At 36.8% G+C, this 12,396-nt stretch overlaps 1 long non-coding RNA gene across 1 annotated transcript; it reads left to right on the top strand.

The window, feature by feature from the left end:
- The first annotated feature begins 3,021 nt into the window (after nt 1–3,021).
- On the top strand, nt 3,022–6,497 carry LOC126732960 (uncharacterized). Its single transcript, XR_007659581.1, has 3 exons — nt 3,022–3,278; nt 5,820–5,865; nt 6,102–6,497. It is a non-coding gene; the product is annotated as an uncharacterized LOC126732960 (long non-coding RNA).
- The last annotated feature ends 5,899 nt before the right edge of the window (nt 6,498–12,396 follow it).

The raw sequence follows: 12,396 nt of genomic DNA, 5'->3' as shown, positions 1-12,396 counted from the left end.
CATTTAAAATTGTTTCCTTACATTTATGATTCAAAAAATTAAAATTTCATTTATATGAAGTTTTTAGAATAAAATGCTAACTAATATCCATTTGTTATCAATTTTTTTTTTTTTACCATAAAGAGATATATGATCATTTTATTCAAATCCCATGACACAAATATGCCTACAACACTAAAAGTCCCCATATTTTATTTTATAAAAAAAAAATCCAAAAGAAGATTGAGCTAATAATTAAAAAAAATACCAAAAAAAGTTCAATGATTATAATATGTATGCATTAATTTCCATAGCAATGGTACTCGATCGACTACTCGGTAATTCTCATTAAATGCATAACAACTAAAAATTACAAATAATAATAATAAGGGTCCCATTAATATATGCCCTAAGGGCATACATTAGTAAAGCCCTAATAATATTACCAAAAATGTTATTTTGACAACAGAATATCCAATAATTACCAAAAAAGAAGGTGAATTGGCACCTCTCCATGCACAAAATGCTTGGGATCTAAGGAGGAAAGGGTTCGAGCTGCAAGATTAAAAGCATTTTGTAATTATTTATAATAAAAAATAATTACAAAAAAAAATCCAAAAAGAGAGATGACTCAACAAACCAATAAATTAAAAAAAAAAAAAAACTACAAACTATTTAGTCAATTTCAATTCACATCGATCCATTTTGGTGCATTTACTTAAGAATGAGATAATGCACGTTTTGTCTTTGGCAGGAAGGGCAGTGCTCATCCAAGCTTCTTCTTTGACCATACTAGCTTATGTTATGCAGTGCAATATGCTTCTTAGAAAGGTTTTGGAGGGGATTGATAGAGTTAATAGAAACTTTTCTTTGGGGTTCATCTGAAGATAGAAAAAAAAAATGCATTGGGTGGGTTGGAGGAAGGTAACAAGACCAAAAGAGCATGGGGGGCTGGGATTACAAACGGCCAAAGGAAGGAACACGACTTTGCTTGCGAAGTTGAATTGGAGATTTCATAGTGAAAAGAATGCTCCGTGGGCAAGGGTCTTAAGACTGAAATATTGTAATCATCAACGAGTTAATTCGAGGAATGAGAACCAGCTGTCTAGCTCAAGAATTTGGAAGGGTTTGAAAAAAGGAGAGGATACTTTTAGGAAGGGTGTTAGATGGATTCCAAGGTCTGATAGTAACCTTGACTTTTGGCAAGGTCAACTCTCAGCCCCTTAGACAACCCATCTAAGGCCCTTTGACCCGTGAATCATTGCATCTCAAGATTAAAGATGTTGGACATCCAGGGGGATGAGATTGGTCAAACATCCAAACAGAACTGCCAAACAACATTAAAAGGGTTATCCAAGCTACCCCTATCCCTCTAGTTACTAGATCCGAAGATAAATTGGCTTGGAAATTGTCCCCTAAAGGTGAATTTGACATGAAATCAGCATACCTTTTAATGTTAAAACTTGATATTGAAGCTCCCTTCAGGGGGAAATGGATTTGGAAACTTAAAACCTTGCCTAGAATCCAAACTTTTGTATGGAAGTGTATGCACAAAAGCATTGGTGTGAGGGAATGTCTCTCGACAAGAGGGCTGAATTTGGACATTGTTTGTCCTACCTGTCAGGTTGGTTCTGAATCGATTTTACATGCTTTGGGTGACTGCCCCTTGGTCAGAAATATTTGGCAACAACTTGGTGTATCGCCAGCTGATCCATCCTTTTTTACAGAGAGCTTAGAAGATTGGCTTACCTCCAATTGTAAGGCTGATTCCAAGTTTGATGAAGGGCAGCCCCAATGGCATCAAATGTTCCTATTTGCTACTTGATTGATCTGGAAAAATAGAAATCAATTTGTCTTCAAAGGAAGATCTCAATTTCCTAATCTTGTTAAAGAAATAAAGGCCCGAGCATTGGAATATATGCACTATGCGTGTAGCTTTACATCTACCAAAAAATGGGTTTTGAGAAGTATCCGGTGGGAGAAGTCCGATACTGGATGGATGAAGCTTAATACGAACGGAGCATCAAATGGAAGTCTCGGGTTGGCTAGAGGAGGAGGTGTAATTAGAGATGAGGAAGGGAATTGGGTCATTGGCTACGCTAGGAGGATTGAGTCAGCAAACAGTTTTATTGCTGAGCTGTGGGCTCTTCAGGATGGCCTCTTCTTATGCTTACAAGCTCACATCCAAGCTGTAATCATTGAAATGGATGCCAAAGCCATTGTAGATGCATTCTCTCATCAGAAAAACTCTAATTCTATTATTTCCTCCCTCATGGATGATTGCAGGCAGTTGGTTTCTTAGAACCCTCAGTCAAGATTTAGACATGTCTATAGAGAAGTCAATAGATGTGTAGACTATATGGCTAAATTAGGCACTTTTATGGGTGCTGATTTTACTGTGTTCTCTAGTCCACCTGTGGAGGTTATTCCTTTCTTTGAGGCTGATAGCCATGGTCTATTTGCGAACAGGCTGTGCCCTGAAGCTTTACTTTCTGTTTAGTTTTTGTCTTTCCCTTGTTTACCAAAAAAAAAAAAAAAAAAAGAGAGATAATGCACGTTTGGGTTGAGGATACCAATTATAAATCCAAAGTTATTAAAACCTATAGATCTCAAAATCGTTCCAAATTCTATTAAATTTTAGAAATTTAATTTCAAATATATTTATTAATGAATCCAAACTAATTTCAAACCCACTATTTATTTATTTATTTTGCTTAATCAAAAAGAGACTAATTTAATTAAGTTAAAAAATACTATTGATCATATTCAAACCTTCAAGTCACTCCAGAGACCTGATATATATTGAGTAATATCAACCAATAAATATTTTTTGAAAATTCTATGATTATGTTTTTGTATACAAATTACTATTAGACTCCCAAGTACTTTATACATAGGGAGGTGTCAATTCAGCTATAAGACCTTTGAGTTATATTTTAAAGAATTTTAATCTTTAGCTTACACTCCTAATGATGATTTTTATAATTGGACCAATACCAATAAGTTTTTGGTCTTGTTTAACCGCCAAACATACGATAAAAATGCAAGGTGTAGAGCTGTTTCTTTTTTCTACTCTTGCAGGAGAACTCTTTCCAAAAACCTTTTCCTTTCTCTCCCCAGTTCCAATTCCAATTCCTCCTCTTCCCTCTTCCCTTCAATTCATCTCTCCCATTCTCTCTCTCTCTCTCTCCAAACGCTCTCTTTCCCACAAGTCCCTTTCCTTAAACACTAAACAACAACAACGAAAAGAGAACGAGAACGAGGAGGACGAGCCAAATGTTCCAATCGAAACTATAAATGTCAGTAACCATTTCTCATTATAAAGTTATTTACTTTGTTAAGGTGTGAATAAGGTAGTGGTTTATTGCTAATGTTGTTCCAAAAGCAAATTAACTTGTAATTGGATTTGGTGCTAAGAATGAGCAATTCTTGTCCAGTTGATAAATAAGTAATTCTTGGAAGACATTAAGGAGTACCCAGAAAGCTTAACATTGCATTTATTGAAATCAATACACAAAGAAAATGGTTTTCTCTTGATCTGTGTCTAGGAAATGTAATAACAATCGAGATTGGGGTCACATGAATAAGAATTCTTTGACAGACTTTGCAGGTTTTGAAAAGAGAAGGTGAAAGACTAGAAATTTAGAAAATAGAGAGATGAAATTCAAGTTTGTGCACCGCTATATCGAAGTAATTTTTCCAAATGTTAGGACTTTATATAGAATGTTATGTCCCATATTCCATTTGTTATGGTTATTTTTGTGTGTGTGTCTGTGCAGTGTTGTCTATTACTAAATATATGGTTATGGAATGTGTAGTATGATTTTTGTACTTAACAGAATCGTCCATATAATCAGGTTTATAGGATATGCATGGTGGACTTAAATTTCTTTTTTCTTCACTTATGTGGTTCTGTTATAGAGTGCACCTCACTTTTCTATTGATCAATTGGGTTTTCACCACTTCCAATATCTGCTGTATCGGGAATGGAACTGGAGAGCTCCTTGATCTTGTTATTTCAGGACTTTAAAAAATTGAGGTTTTTATATCCAAAAATTGAATATCTACTCTTACAGAGTTTTTGTATCAGTACTGCAGGCGATGAAATTGGCAACCTACTTAACTGAGCTCTGTTGAGCTTGTTGATATTTTCTCAAGTCCTTTATTCTTCCTAATTAGGCAAAATTTGCACTTCTGGCCATTATCAAGCATACTGCACACATAAGCATGTTCATTTCTGGTGCTTTTAAACTATTGTTTATTTAATTTTTTTTTGCTTATAAATAGGGTTTAGAGAATTGTGATGAAGAAGAAGAAGATTATGTTCTTGCCATTGCCATTGTTGGCCGACCAAATATTGGTAAAAGTAGCATTTTGAATGCATTGGTTGGAGAGGATAGAACAATTGTTAGCCCAATCAGTGGCACTACTCATGATGCCATTGATACTGAATTTACTGGATCAAATGGCCAGGTTTAATACAGCATCAATCAATAACAATAATGTTTTGTTTTCTGTGACTATTCACCATTAAAATTTTACCTAGTGTTTCTATTGGAGTAAAATAAAGTGATATTTTGGGATACCTTAGTACTATATATGCTCTGCCAAGAAAATGGTGCTCTCTGTAGACCCCCTCAAAGCCTCATACTATGACGGACCTTCAAGTCTTCCTGTTTTCAATAGTGTCTAGAATACTTGATCCTCACCTTGACTAGATGAAAAATTAGAATATAATAAATAAGAGATTTTCCATATATTAGATTTCACAATCTTAAAATGACCTATTTAATTAGTGATTCCAGTACCTTGTTCCCGTATCAGCTCTATTTCCTAGATGAGAGGCAACTGAAGCTTTGCAGTCCGCTACCAAATTAAACAAATGAGGGAAAAGGTCCTTGAGATAAAACTCTCCACACCATAAGTCTGACCAAAATCTAAACCATGCCATCCCTAGTGATGAATTTAATATGTCTAGACTCCCGTCCTCTAATACTCTTTCATAAACTCATCCCATGTGACCCCCTAACTACCTTAGTTGTTTGACCCCCATACTTTTCCATATTTTGCATAAAGTACACACATCCAAAACCATTGGCTTTTAACTCCAAATGTTTATTGTTAGAATCATGTGGTTAAATAATTAAATTTATTGTTTCCTAATAGCTTAAGCTTTTAGGATAATCAATAATTTATCATAGTATCAAAGTAGGAGGTCCTGATTCAATCTCTGTTTCTTTTACTCTACATCTCATTTAAAATTCCATGTGTTGGACCTTACTTATGAAAAGGTAGTTTGAACCCGCACGTGAGAGGGAGTATTAGAATTATGTGGTTAAATGATTAAATTTACTCGTTTCCCAATAGCTTAAACTTTTGAGGTAATTGGTAATTTATCATTTATAACCATTTCCTGGATTTGGGCTTGATTAATGTGCTCTGTTTACTAATTTACATGTTATATATAGGGTGAAAAGTTCAAGGCTTTATTTTTGCCCTTAGGATAGCTTTATTTCCACTCTAATTATGAGTCAGTGTTCTTTGTCTATGCATACCGGTAGAATAGTTTTTATGCAGAAATGAATCGGACCTCTAAAAGGGATATCTTAATTAGCTGTTAGTTGTTTTTGTTGGTTATGTAACTTAAACTGACTTACTTGAATCTCTGATATCTCCCCGAATTCTGGATTTTTGCATTAGTCCTTAAGTGCCACAATTTATAGATTTTCTCTACCAGCTAAATTACAAAAGTGGGTTCTTAAAATAACTTGCATGTTGAGGAATTCCTTGTGGTGGTAGATGAGTTGCTTGATGCTGATGAAGTATTTTGTATGGAACAGCTGTGGTTGTGTCACCTGTGGACAGCATTACGTATGTGAGTTGAAGGTACTAATATATAAATGAAAGTTTGACAATCGTATTTAACAAATTCTACGCCTGAACAGCCTTTAATCACCCTAATGAATCTAAGGGACAATAAATTTTTTTCCAATATGAGCTTGTGCCAATAATTGATTGTGGAACTAACAAACATATTGATGCAAGTGACTTATTGCAACATGATCAAATCAATTGTAGAGATAGTGAATGTTATTCTCATAATTGTAACTTTTCTTTGTCAGTGTGTCATGTAGAAATGGAGGTATAGGTGTTGTATCGCAACAACTCTACTCTGTGCTTACCAGACTGCAGATTGGACTCATAGAAGACAAGATTGATTGGACTGCTGAGCTGAGGTAGGCACTTTCTGGCGAACATATATAGTTTGCAACCTCTACACTATAGAGGGCAGAAATTGTCAAGTTTGTTTTGGTACCTACTACCTACTGATATTTGGAAAGTCATTCACTATGGAGTTGTTTCTAAGTTCTTCTATTGTGTGATCATGACTACTGAAAACGCCTCAAAATGTTTGTTCATTTAATTTTCTTATCTGCATTTTTTTTCCTTTACTGATTCTGCTCTGAAATGTGATATTGAAAAAGAAGAGAGACAATTTTAAGAACTGCAGTGGACCTCATATCTGGTTTAAAATGCCAAACTTTTTTATCCTCAACAGTGGATCTTGTATCCACTTTAAGAACACCATAGAACTATAGAAGGAACATTCTACTTTTCTGCAAATCTACCACAAAAATATATCTTAAATCAATGGATCTAAGTGGGATTTCTGTAGATGTTTTTCCATTAGGTCAATGATACTAGCAAGTAAAAAATAGTGGACTAACCATAGTCATTATGTTACTCTTTTACAAGATAAGATGTTCATAATCTCAAGTAAGAGCAGCTTGCTATGCAATGTTGTAGGCTTTGTTATTATTGGAGCTCACTTAGCTTGTTAAAAATATTATTGTGTGCAATTTGATCTCATTCGCTAGGTTGTTATCCAAGAAAACAAATGTTTAAAGTGGTACTTTGTTGTGTTTTCTTTCTATTTTTAGTATGGGGATTTTCATTATTTGTAATTGGAGTGGGAGCCTTGTTGCAAAAGCTTTGAACTTTGCTTCAGTGCAAGTTGTAATATTATTTAAGCTGTTTCTATTAATGGCATCATGCTTAATGAGTTTGAATTGAAATGTTTTTGAAAGTCTAGTGTTTAATTTAAAATGTAATTTACCCATGTTAATATTGAGTAGCATTTTGTCTGCATTGTGGAGGACCAGATTTGTTTTGTTGCAAAAGCTTTGAACTTTGCTTCAGTGCAAGTTGTAATTTTATTTAAGCTGTTTCTATTAATGGCATCTTGCTTAATGAGTTTGAATTGAAATGTTTTTCAAAGTCTAGTGTTTAATTTAAAATGTGATTTACCCATGTTAATATTGAGTAGCATTTTGTCTGCATTGTGGAGGACCAGATTTGTTTAGGTTGAAAATGAAATGCACGAAAATCTCTGAGGAGCAAGGAAATCTTTGCATTGCTCTCTAAAAATCTGTTCAGGTTAGAAAAATTCAAGGGACAAGAAAATCTGTTCGAGGGCTACAAAGCCATTATCACCTTTACCCAACCAGGCAACAATCGTTCCCTGAGGTGGGACGTCAAAACCATGTGTACCAAATTTATCTGGTTACCTTATATCCTAAGGTGGCTCCCCACTTCGAATCAAACAAAATAAAATCTTATGCAAATGTGTAGCCGTGTGAAGTCTTCCACCGGTCTCACCCAAAAGTCAGCTTCTTCACTCCATAAGTAAACAAGGATTTCTTGTGGCCATGCAGTTTATTCAATTAATTTAAGAATTGATGTCACGTTAAGATCTACAACCAATCCTATTGCTTTCTGGTGTTTTGAGTTTTGAGAGTTGAGTTTGCCTCTCCAAGAGGCTTCATCGATATGGGTGGGGAATTATATGGCCCTAGTGGTTCTCAAGACAGTTTAAATATCCTTATTATAAACTCAATAATTAATACAGGAAGGGTGATCATGTGAAGCAGAATTGAAGAGAGCACAATTAAGCTAATCTTCACAAAATTATCAACATTAACCTCACGTTACTAATGTCATGAATGAAGCACGGGTGCGTTTGGAGACTCGGGTGTGGGTGTGGGTGTGGGTGTGGGTGCGGGACTCGGCGGTTAAAAAATTATTATTTATATTTTCTATTTATTTTTACCATTAAAATATTCTTAAAAAAAACATTATATTCACAAAACAAAGAAAGAAGAAGGCAAAAAACACAAAACAAAAAAGAAAATACAAAACAAAAAAGAAATGTCCTACCCTCTCACCTAATCATGCCATATCAGATCATGCACTGTACCCATCTCAACCAACACGTGTACATCAAGGTAAAATGACCAAAACAACCACATGACTTTGGGTGCAACTAGGGGGTCCAATAGAATACAAAGCAAAGGGCATTTTGGGGTAATCAAAGTCTTTTTATATTGCAACTCTTTGTCACGGGCCAACAGAATAGCATTTGTGTTGTGTTGTTGCAGAGACAGAGAGGCAGAGAGTGATTCAGTGAAGCCGAGCACACGCACACCGCAGAGAGCACAGAGAAGAGAGATGAGTGACGGAGTGAGAGAGAGTGTTTGAATTTCAGCCTGAATCGGCCGTTTCGGCTTGAACCGGCCATTTCGGCGGTTTTGCCGGTTTCGGCCGATACGGCCTGAGTCGGCGTGAATCGGGTTGAGTCTCAACCGCGTCGGTGCGAGTCGGCGAAAAAAAAAAGAAACCACGTGGCAAATGCGGCCCGATGCGCAGTCAGCGGCGTCCCTCGTGCATCGCCTGGTTACGCCGCGTCGGATGTGGGTGCGGTGCCTCTGGAGCCGCGTCTGTGCATCCCAGCATGACCAAAATTACCACCTTGTACAGTAGAAAAGCAAACCTGAGGCTATCAACTCCCTCAGATATTTTAGTTCAATTATGGTCAATTCAAAGGTGCCTATCACAGAACATGCTTCTTCAATCTATCGATAGTAAAGTACAGCTACAGTTACATGCACATTATGTTGTTCCTGCCATTACAAGACAACAGTTGTAGAGTATTCAATATACAGAACCATCGAAAGGACTTCCATTACAGCGAAGTTAAGAATATTTACATAGTTACATGTTACATTAATGTATATACAGTCAGTCACATGTCATACAAAGCAAAAGGAAGTTTAGTTCCATACTTCCATTTCCGTCAAATCCTCTTACAAGCTGAAGCATTTGGAGTTGAAGGCAATAAGAGGTTGAGACTGGCGCTTGCCCAAAATAGGAGAGGACTTGCCAGAGGGAAATGAACGATCAAGGAATTCCTTGTCCTCAAAAGAAAGTTCCAAATTCTGCGTCCATAGCAGGGAGTCCACTGCATCTTCCTCTAACCCAAGTGCCATGCCCATTTGGATTATTCTGCAAAGCATGTCCATTTGATCCCTACTGTTAGATAGAACTGCTTCCGAGATAGCTTGCGCAAAAGAAGCAATGAATTCTACATCTTTCTTTCCTTCATTCCAGGTTGATTTCTTGACAGGCAGTCTCTGTGAGTTCTTCTCCCAAAGCACCATTTTTTTAATTTCAACTTCTAACCTCCTTTTCTGCAAAAGTAACTGTAAGGCATACTGGACTGATATTTCTTCACTGCCATAGACTGAAAGTTCCAGGAGAGATTTTGCAGTCTTGTGTTTTTCTTTCATTGGCATATTTGCATGGGCCAACACCAATTTGATCAAAGCTTTCCCAATCGGGATATCTGTCTTCTCAATTTTTTTACTTGCAGACATGGTACAATGTAGGTCAAACTGCACAGCTTCAGATATCTTTCTAACACCAAGACTAGCGTAAATCGCTAACAATTTAGCCTGATATGATGAGCGCATTGGTGGGAACCATGCAAATAGAGGCTTTTCACTAGCTTCAGTAAATGCCTGTTTCAACTGAAAATCATCAGCGATAAAAAGTTCTTTCATCACAAACTGAACAGCTCCTGAAGTATTGGCTATAGGTAGCATGGTGAACTGTCTTTTGAGGATACTTCTAGTGTCAGAATCCCAGTTTTCCCAATTTTCTGATATTTGCTCCAGGAAGGAGCTTAGCTCAGCAGTCACTTGACACGTAGCCTCCCAGCTATTCCAGATATCTAAATAATCATATGGGGAAGGAAATTCCCAAACCCCAAAAGCCCTCGACAGAAAAGGTAGCAATTCCTTCTCATAGTATTTATCAAGAGCATTTTAGACGAGCATCAAATAGATGATCCTGGTCATGAAGTATACAGCGCCAATTTTTCACCCATTTTCCTTTACCAGCTTGTTGATCTGGGATCCATAACTGAGAGTAATGGGTATCCTATATCTGTGGATTTCAATTGAATTTGTATAGGAATCTGTAGATTCTCCTGACAGCAGAAGTTTGAATGTGAGACATAAGAGCATGGGAAATCAGATGGCAAGCTTCCTTAATATCCACCTTCACCCCTATGGCTTTTAGATCTTTTTCCAGAGAACTAATAGTTACATAGAACTTCTCATCAATGAAAGACCTATCATTTGGTGTTAAATAACATTCCCACTCTGGATTGAACAGGATACATTATTGTGGGGACTTGTAGCCCATGTGTGTTTTTAGCCATCTGGCTCCTGTTAATTTGTCGAGCAAAATCTTAAATGTAGAGTGGTCAGTTGACTTGCAACTATTTCTGAGGGATGTGGCACACTGAAGCAGTGAGAGAGCACCCTCTGGTGCTAAAGATGCTGGTTCTTTTGGCAACTTGAGACCTCTTGCAACAATACGAACCCCTTCACTAAAACTAGTCACAACACCGAGCATATTCAATTCACATTTATACAAGTGAATTCTGAGACCGTAGAAAGCCTCATCAACGAAAGGAAGGTCCACGACCTTGAAGACTGTTCCCCATTTTGGATCGAACAAAATAGATTCTGGGGCAGATTTATAGCCATGACAAGTCTTCAACCACTTCTCCCCTGACAAGCAGCTAATTATATCAAGTAGTTGTGATTGCATTGTCTTATTCATGTAACTGATGCAGCTGAGTAAGGAGAACACATTGGCACAGGTTAAACTGCTTGAAGACAATGTTGACTTCAGTGTAAAGGAAAGCATGGTACATTCTCCATTTATATCTACAACCACCCCGATTGTCTCAAGTTCAGCCCTGTATTAGCCAATTCTTCTTCCATAATATTCTTCATCAACAACAGCCAAATGAACAATATTTAATAAGTGGTCCCAATTAAGACCTGGGAGAAGGGACTCAGAAGGGCATTTGAAACCAGGTCTAGTTTTCATCCAAGGTTGGTCTTTAATTTTCTGCACAAAACTATTACCTGCAAGCCCCAAATGTTGGATGCATCCAAGTAACAGAAAAACACTATTTTTTGTCAAAGTTGAAAGATCTTTTGGAAATTGAAGGTGCTCTGGTATCAGTTTATAAACATTTTCTGGATCAATGAGAACACCCAGCAGCATTATCTCCTCATAACAATCAAGCTGGTTTTCATAATATCTTCTGTCAACAACATATAGATCTGTAATTTGTACAAAACTAGCTAACATATCAGGCATCAGAAGACAGTACCTGGAGGAGTCAAATACCCCTGGTTAGTCTTCAACCATTTCCCCACTTTCACAGTTTTTAATAGGTCTTCATCAAGCTTATTTTGGTCATTTGAGTACTTTATGAAGCTAAGCAGCAAAATTGCACATTTTTTGCTCATAGCTGAGGAAGCAAGACACTTAAAGTGGTCATTGATAGCTGATGCATAACTTCAGAGCCGATTTGCATTCCAATGAAAATCAACTCGTCTCTGAATGATCTTATCCTGTTCATATAGTACTCTTCATCAATAGCTGATAAGACCTTTAGAGTCTTTCCCATCTCTAGAAGAGTTGATATCTCAGTTCCATCACAAAGAAAGCACTGGGATGGAGAATTAAAGCCTGAATATGTTTTAATCCATTTCCCGTTCAGTATGCTTTCAATGAACCTTACAGGCAATTCACAATTTCTAGTCCCCAGATTCTGGATCCAGCCCAGAAGCAATAAAGCCTCATCACATGTTAGTTGACTAACTTCAAACTCCATGTCTTGAGGTATTATTTCCAGCAAATCAGAAGTTTTCTCATACTTTTAGAAAAAAATGCAACAGTTCATTTTCCGGAGTGCATTCTCCAGCAAATTCAGCAGTTTCGGCATATACCACCCCTAATTCAACATACTTGCTATTATCATCTGTAAATGGATTAGATCCAAACAGTTTAATCCATTTCCCGTTCAGTATGCTTTCAATGAACCTTACAGGCAATTCACAATTTCTAGTCCCCAGATTCTGGATCCAGCCCAGAAGCAATAAAGCCTCATCACATGTTAGTTGACTAACTTCAAACTCCATGTCTTGAGGTATTATTTCCAGCAAATCAGAAGTTTTCTCATACTTTTAGAAAAAAATGCAACAGTTCATTTTC

The sequence above is a fragment of the Quercus robur genome, chromosome 6, assembly GCF_932294415.1.
Source record: "Quercus robur chromosome 6, dhQueRobu3.1, whole genome shotgun sequence".
NCBI lineage: Eukaryota > Viridiplantae > Streptophyta > Magnoliopsida > Fagales > Fagaceae > Quercus > Quercus robur.
Note: the sequence above shows the minus strand (reverse complement) of the source record. Positions and strands in the feature narration are given on the sequence as shown.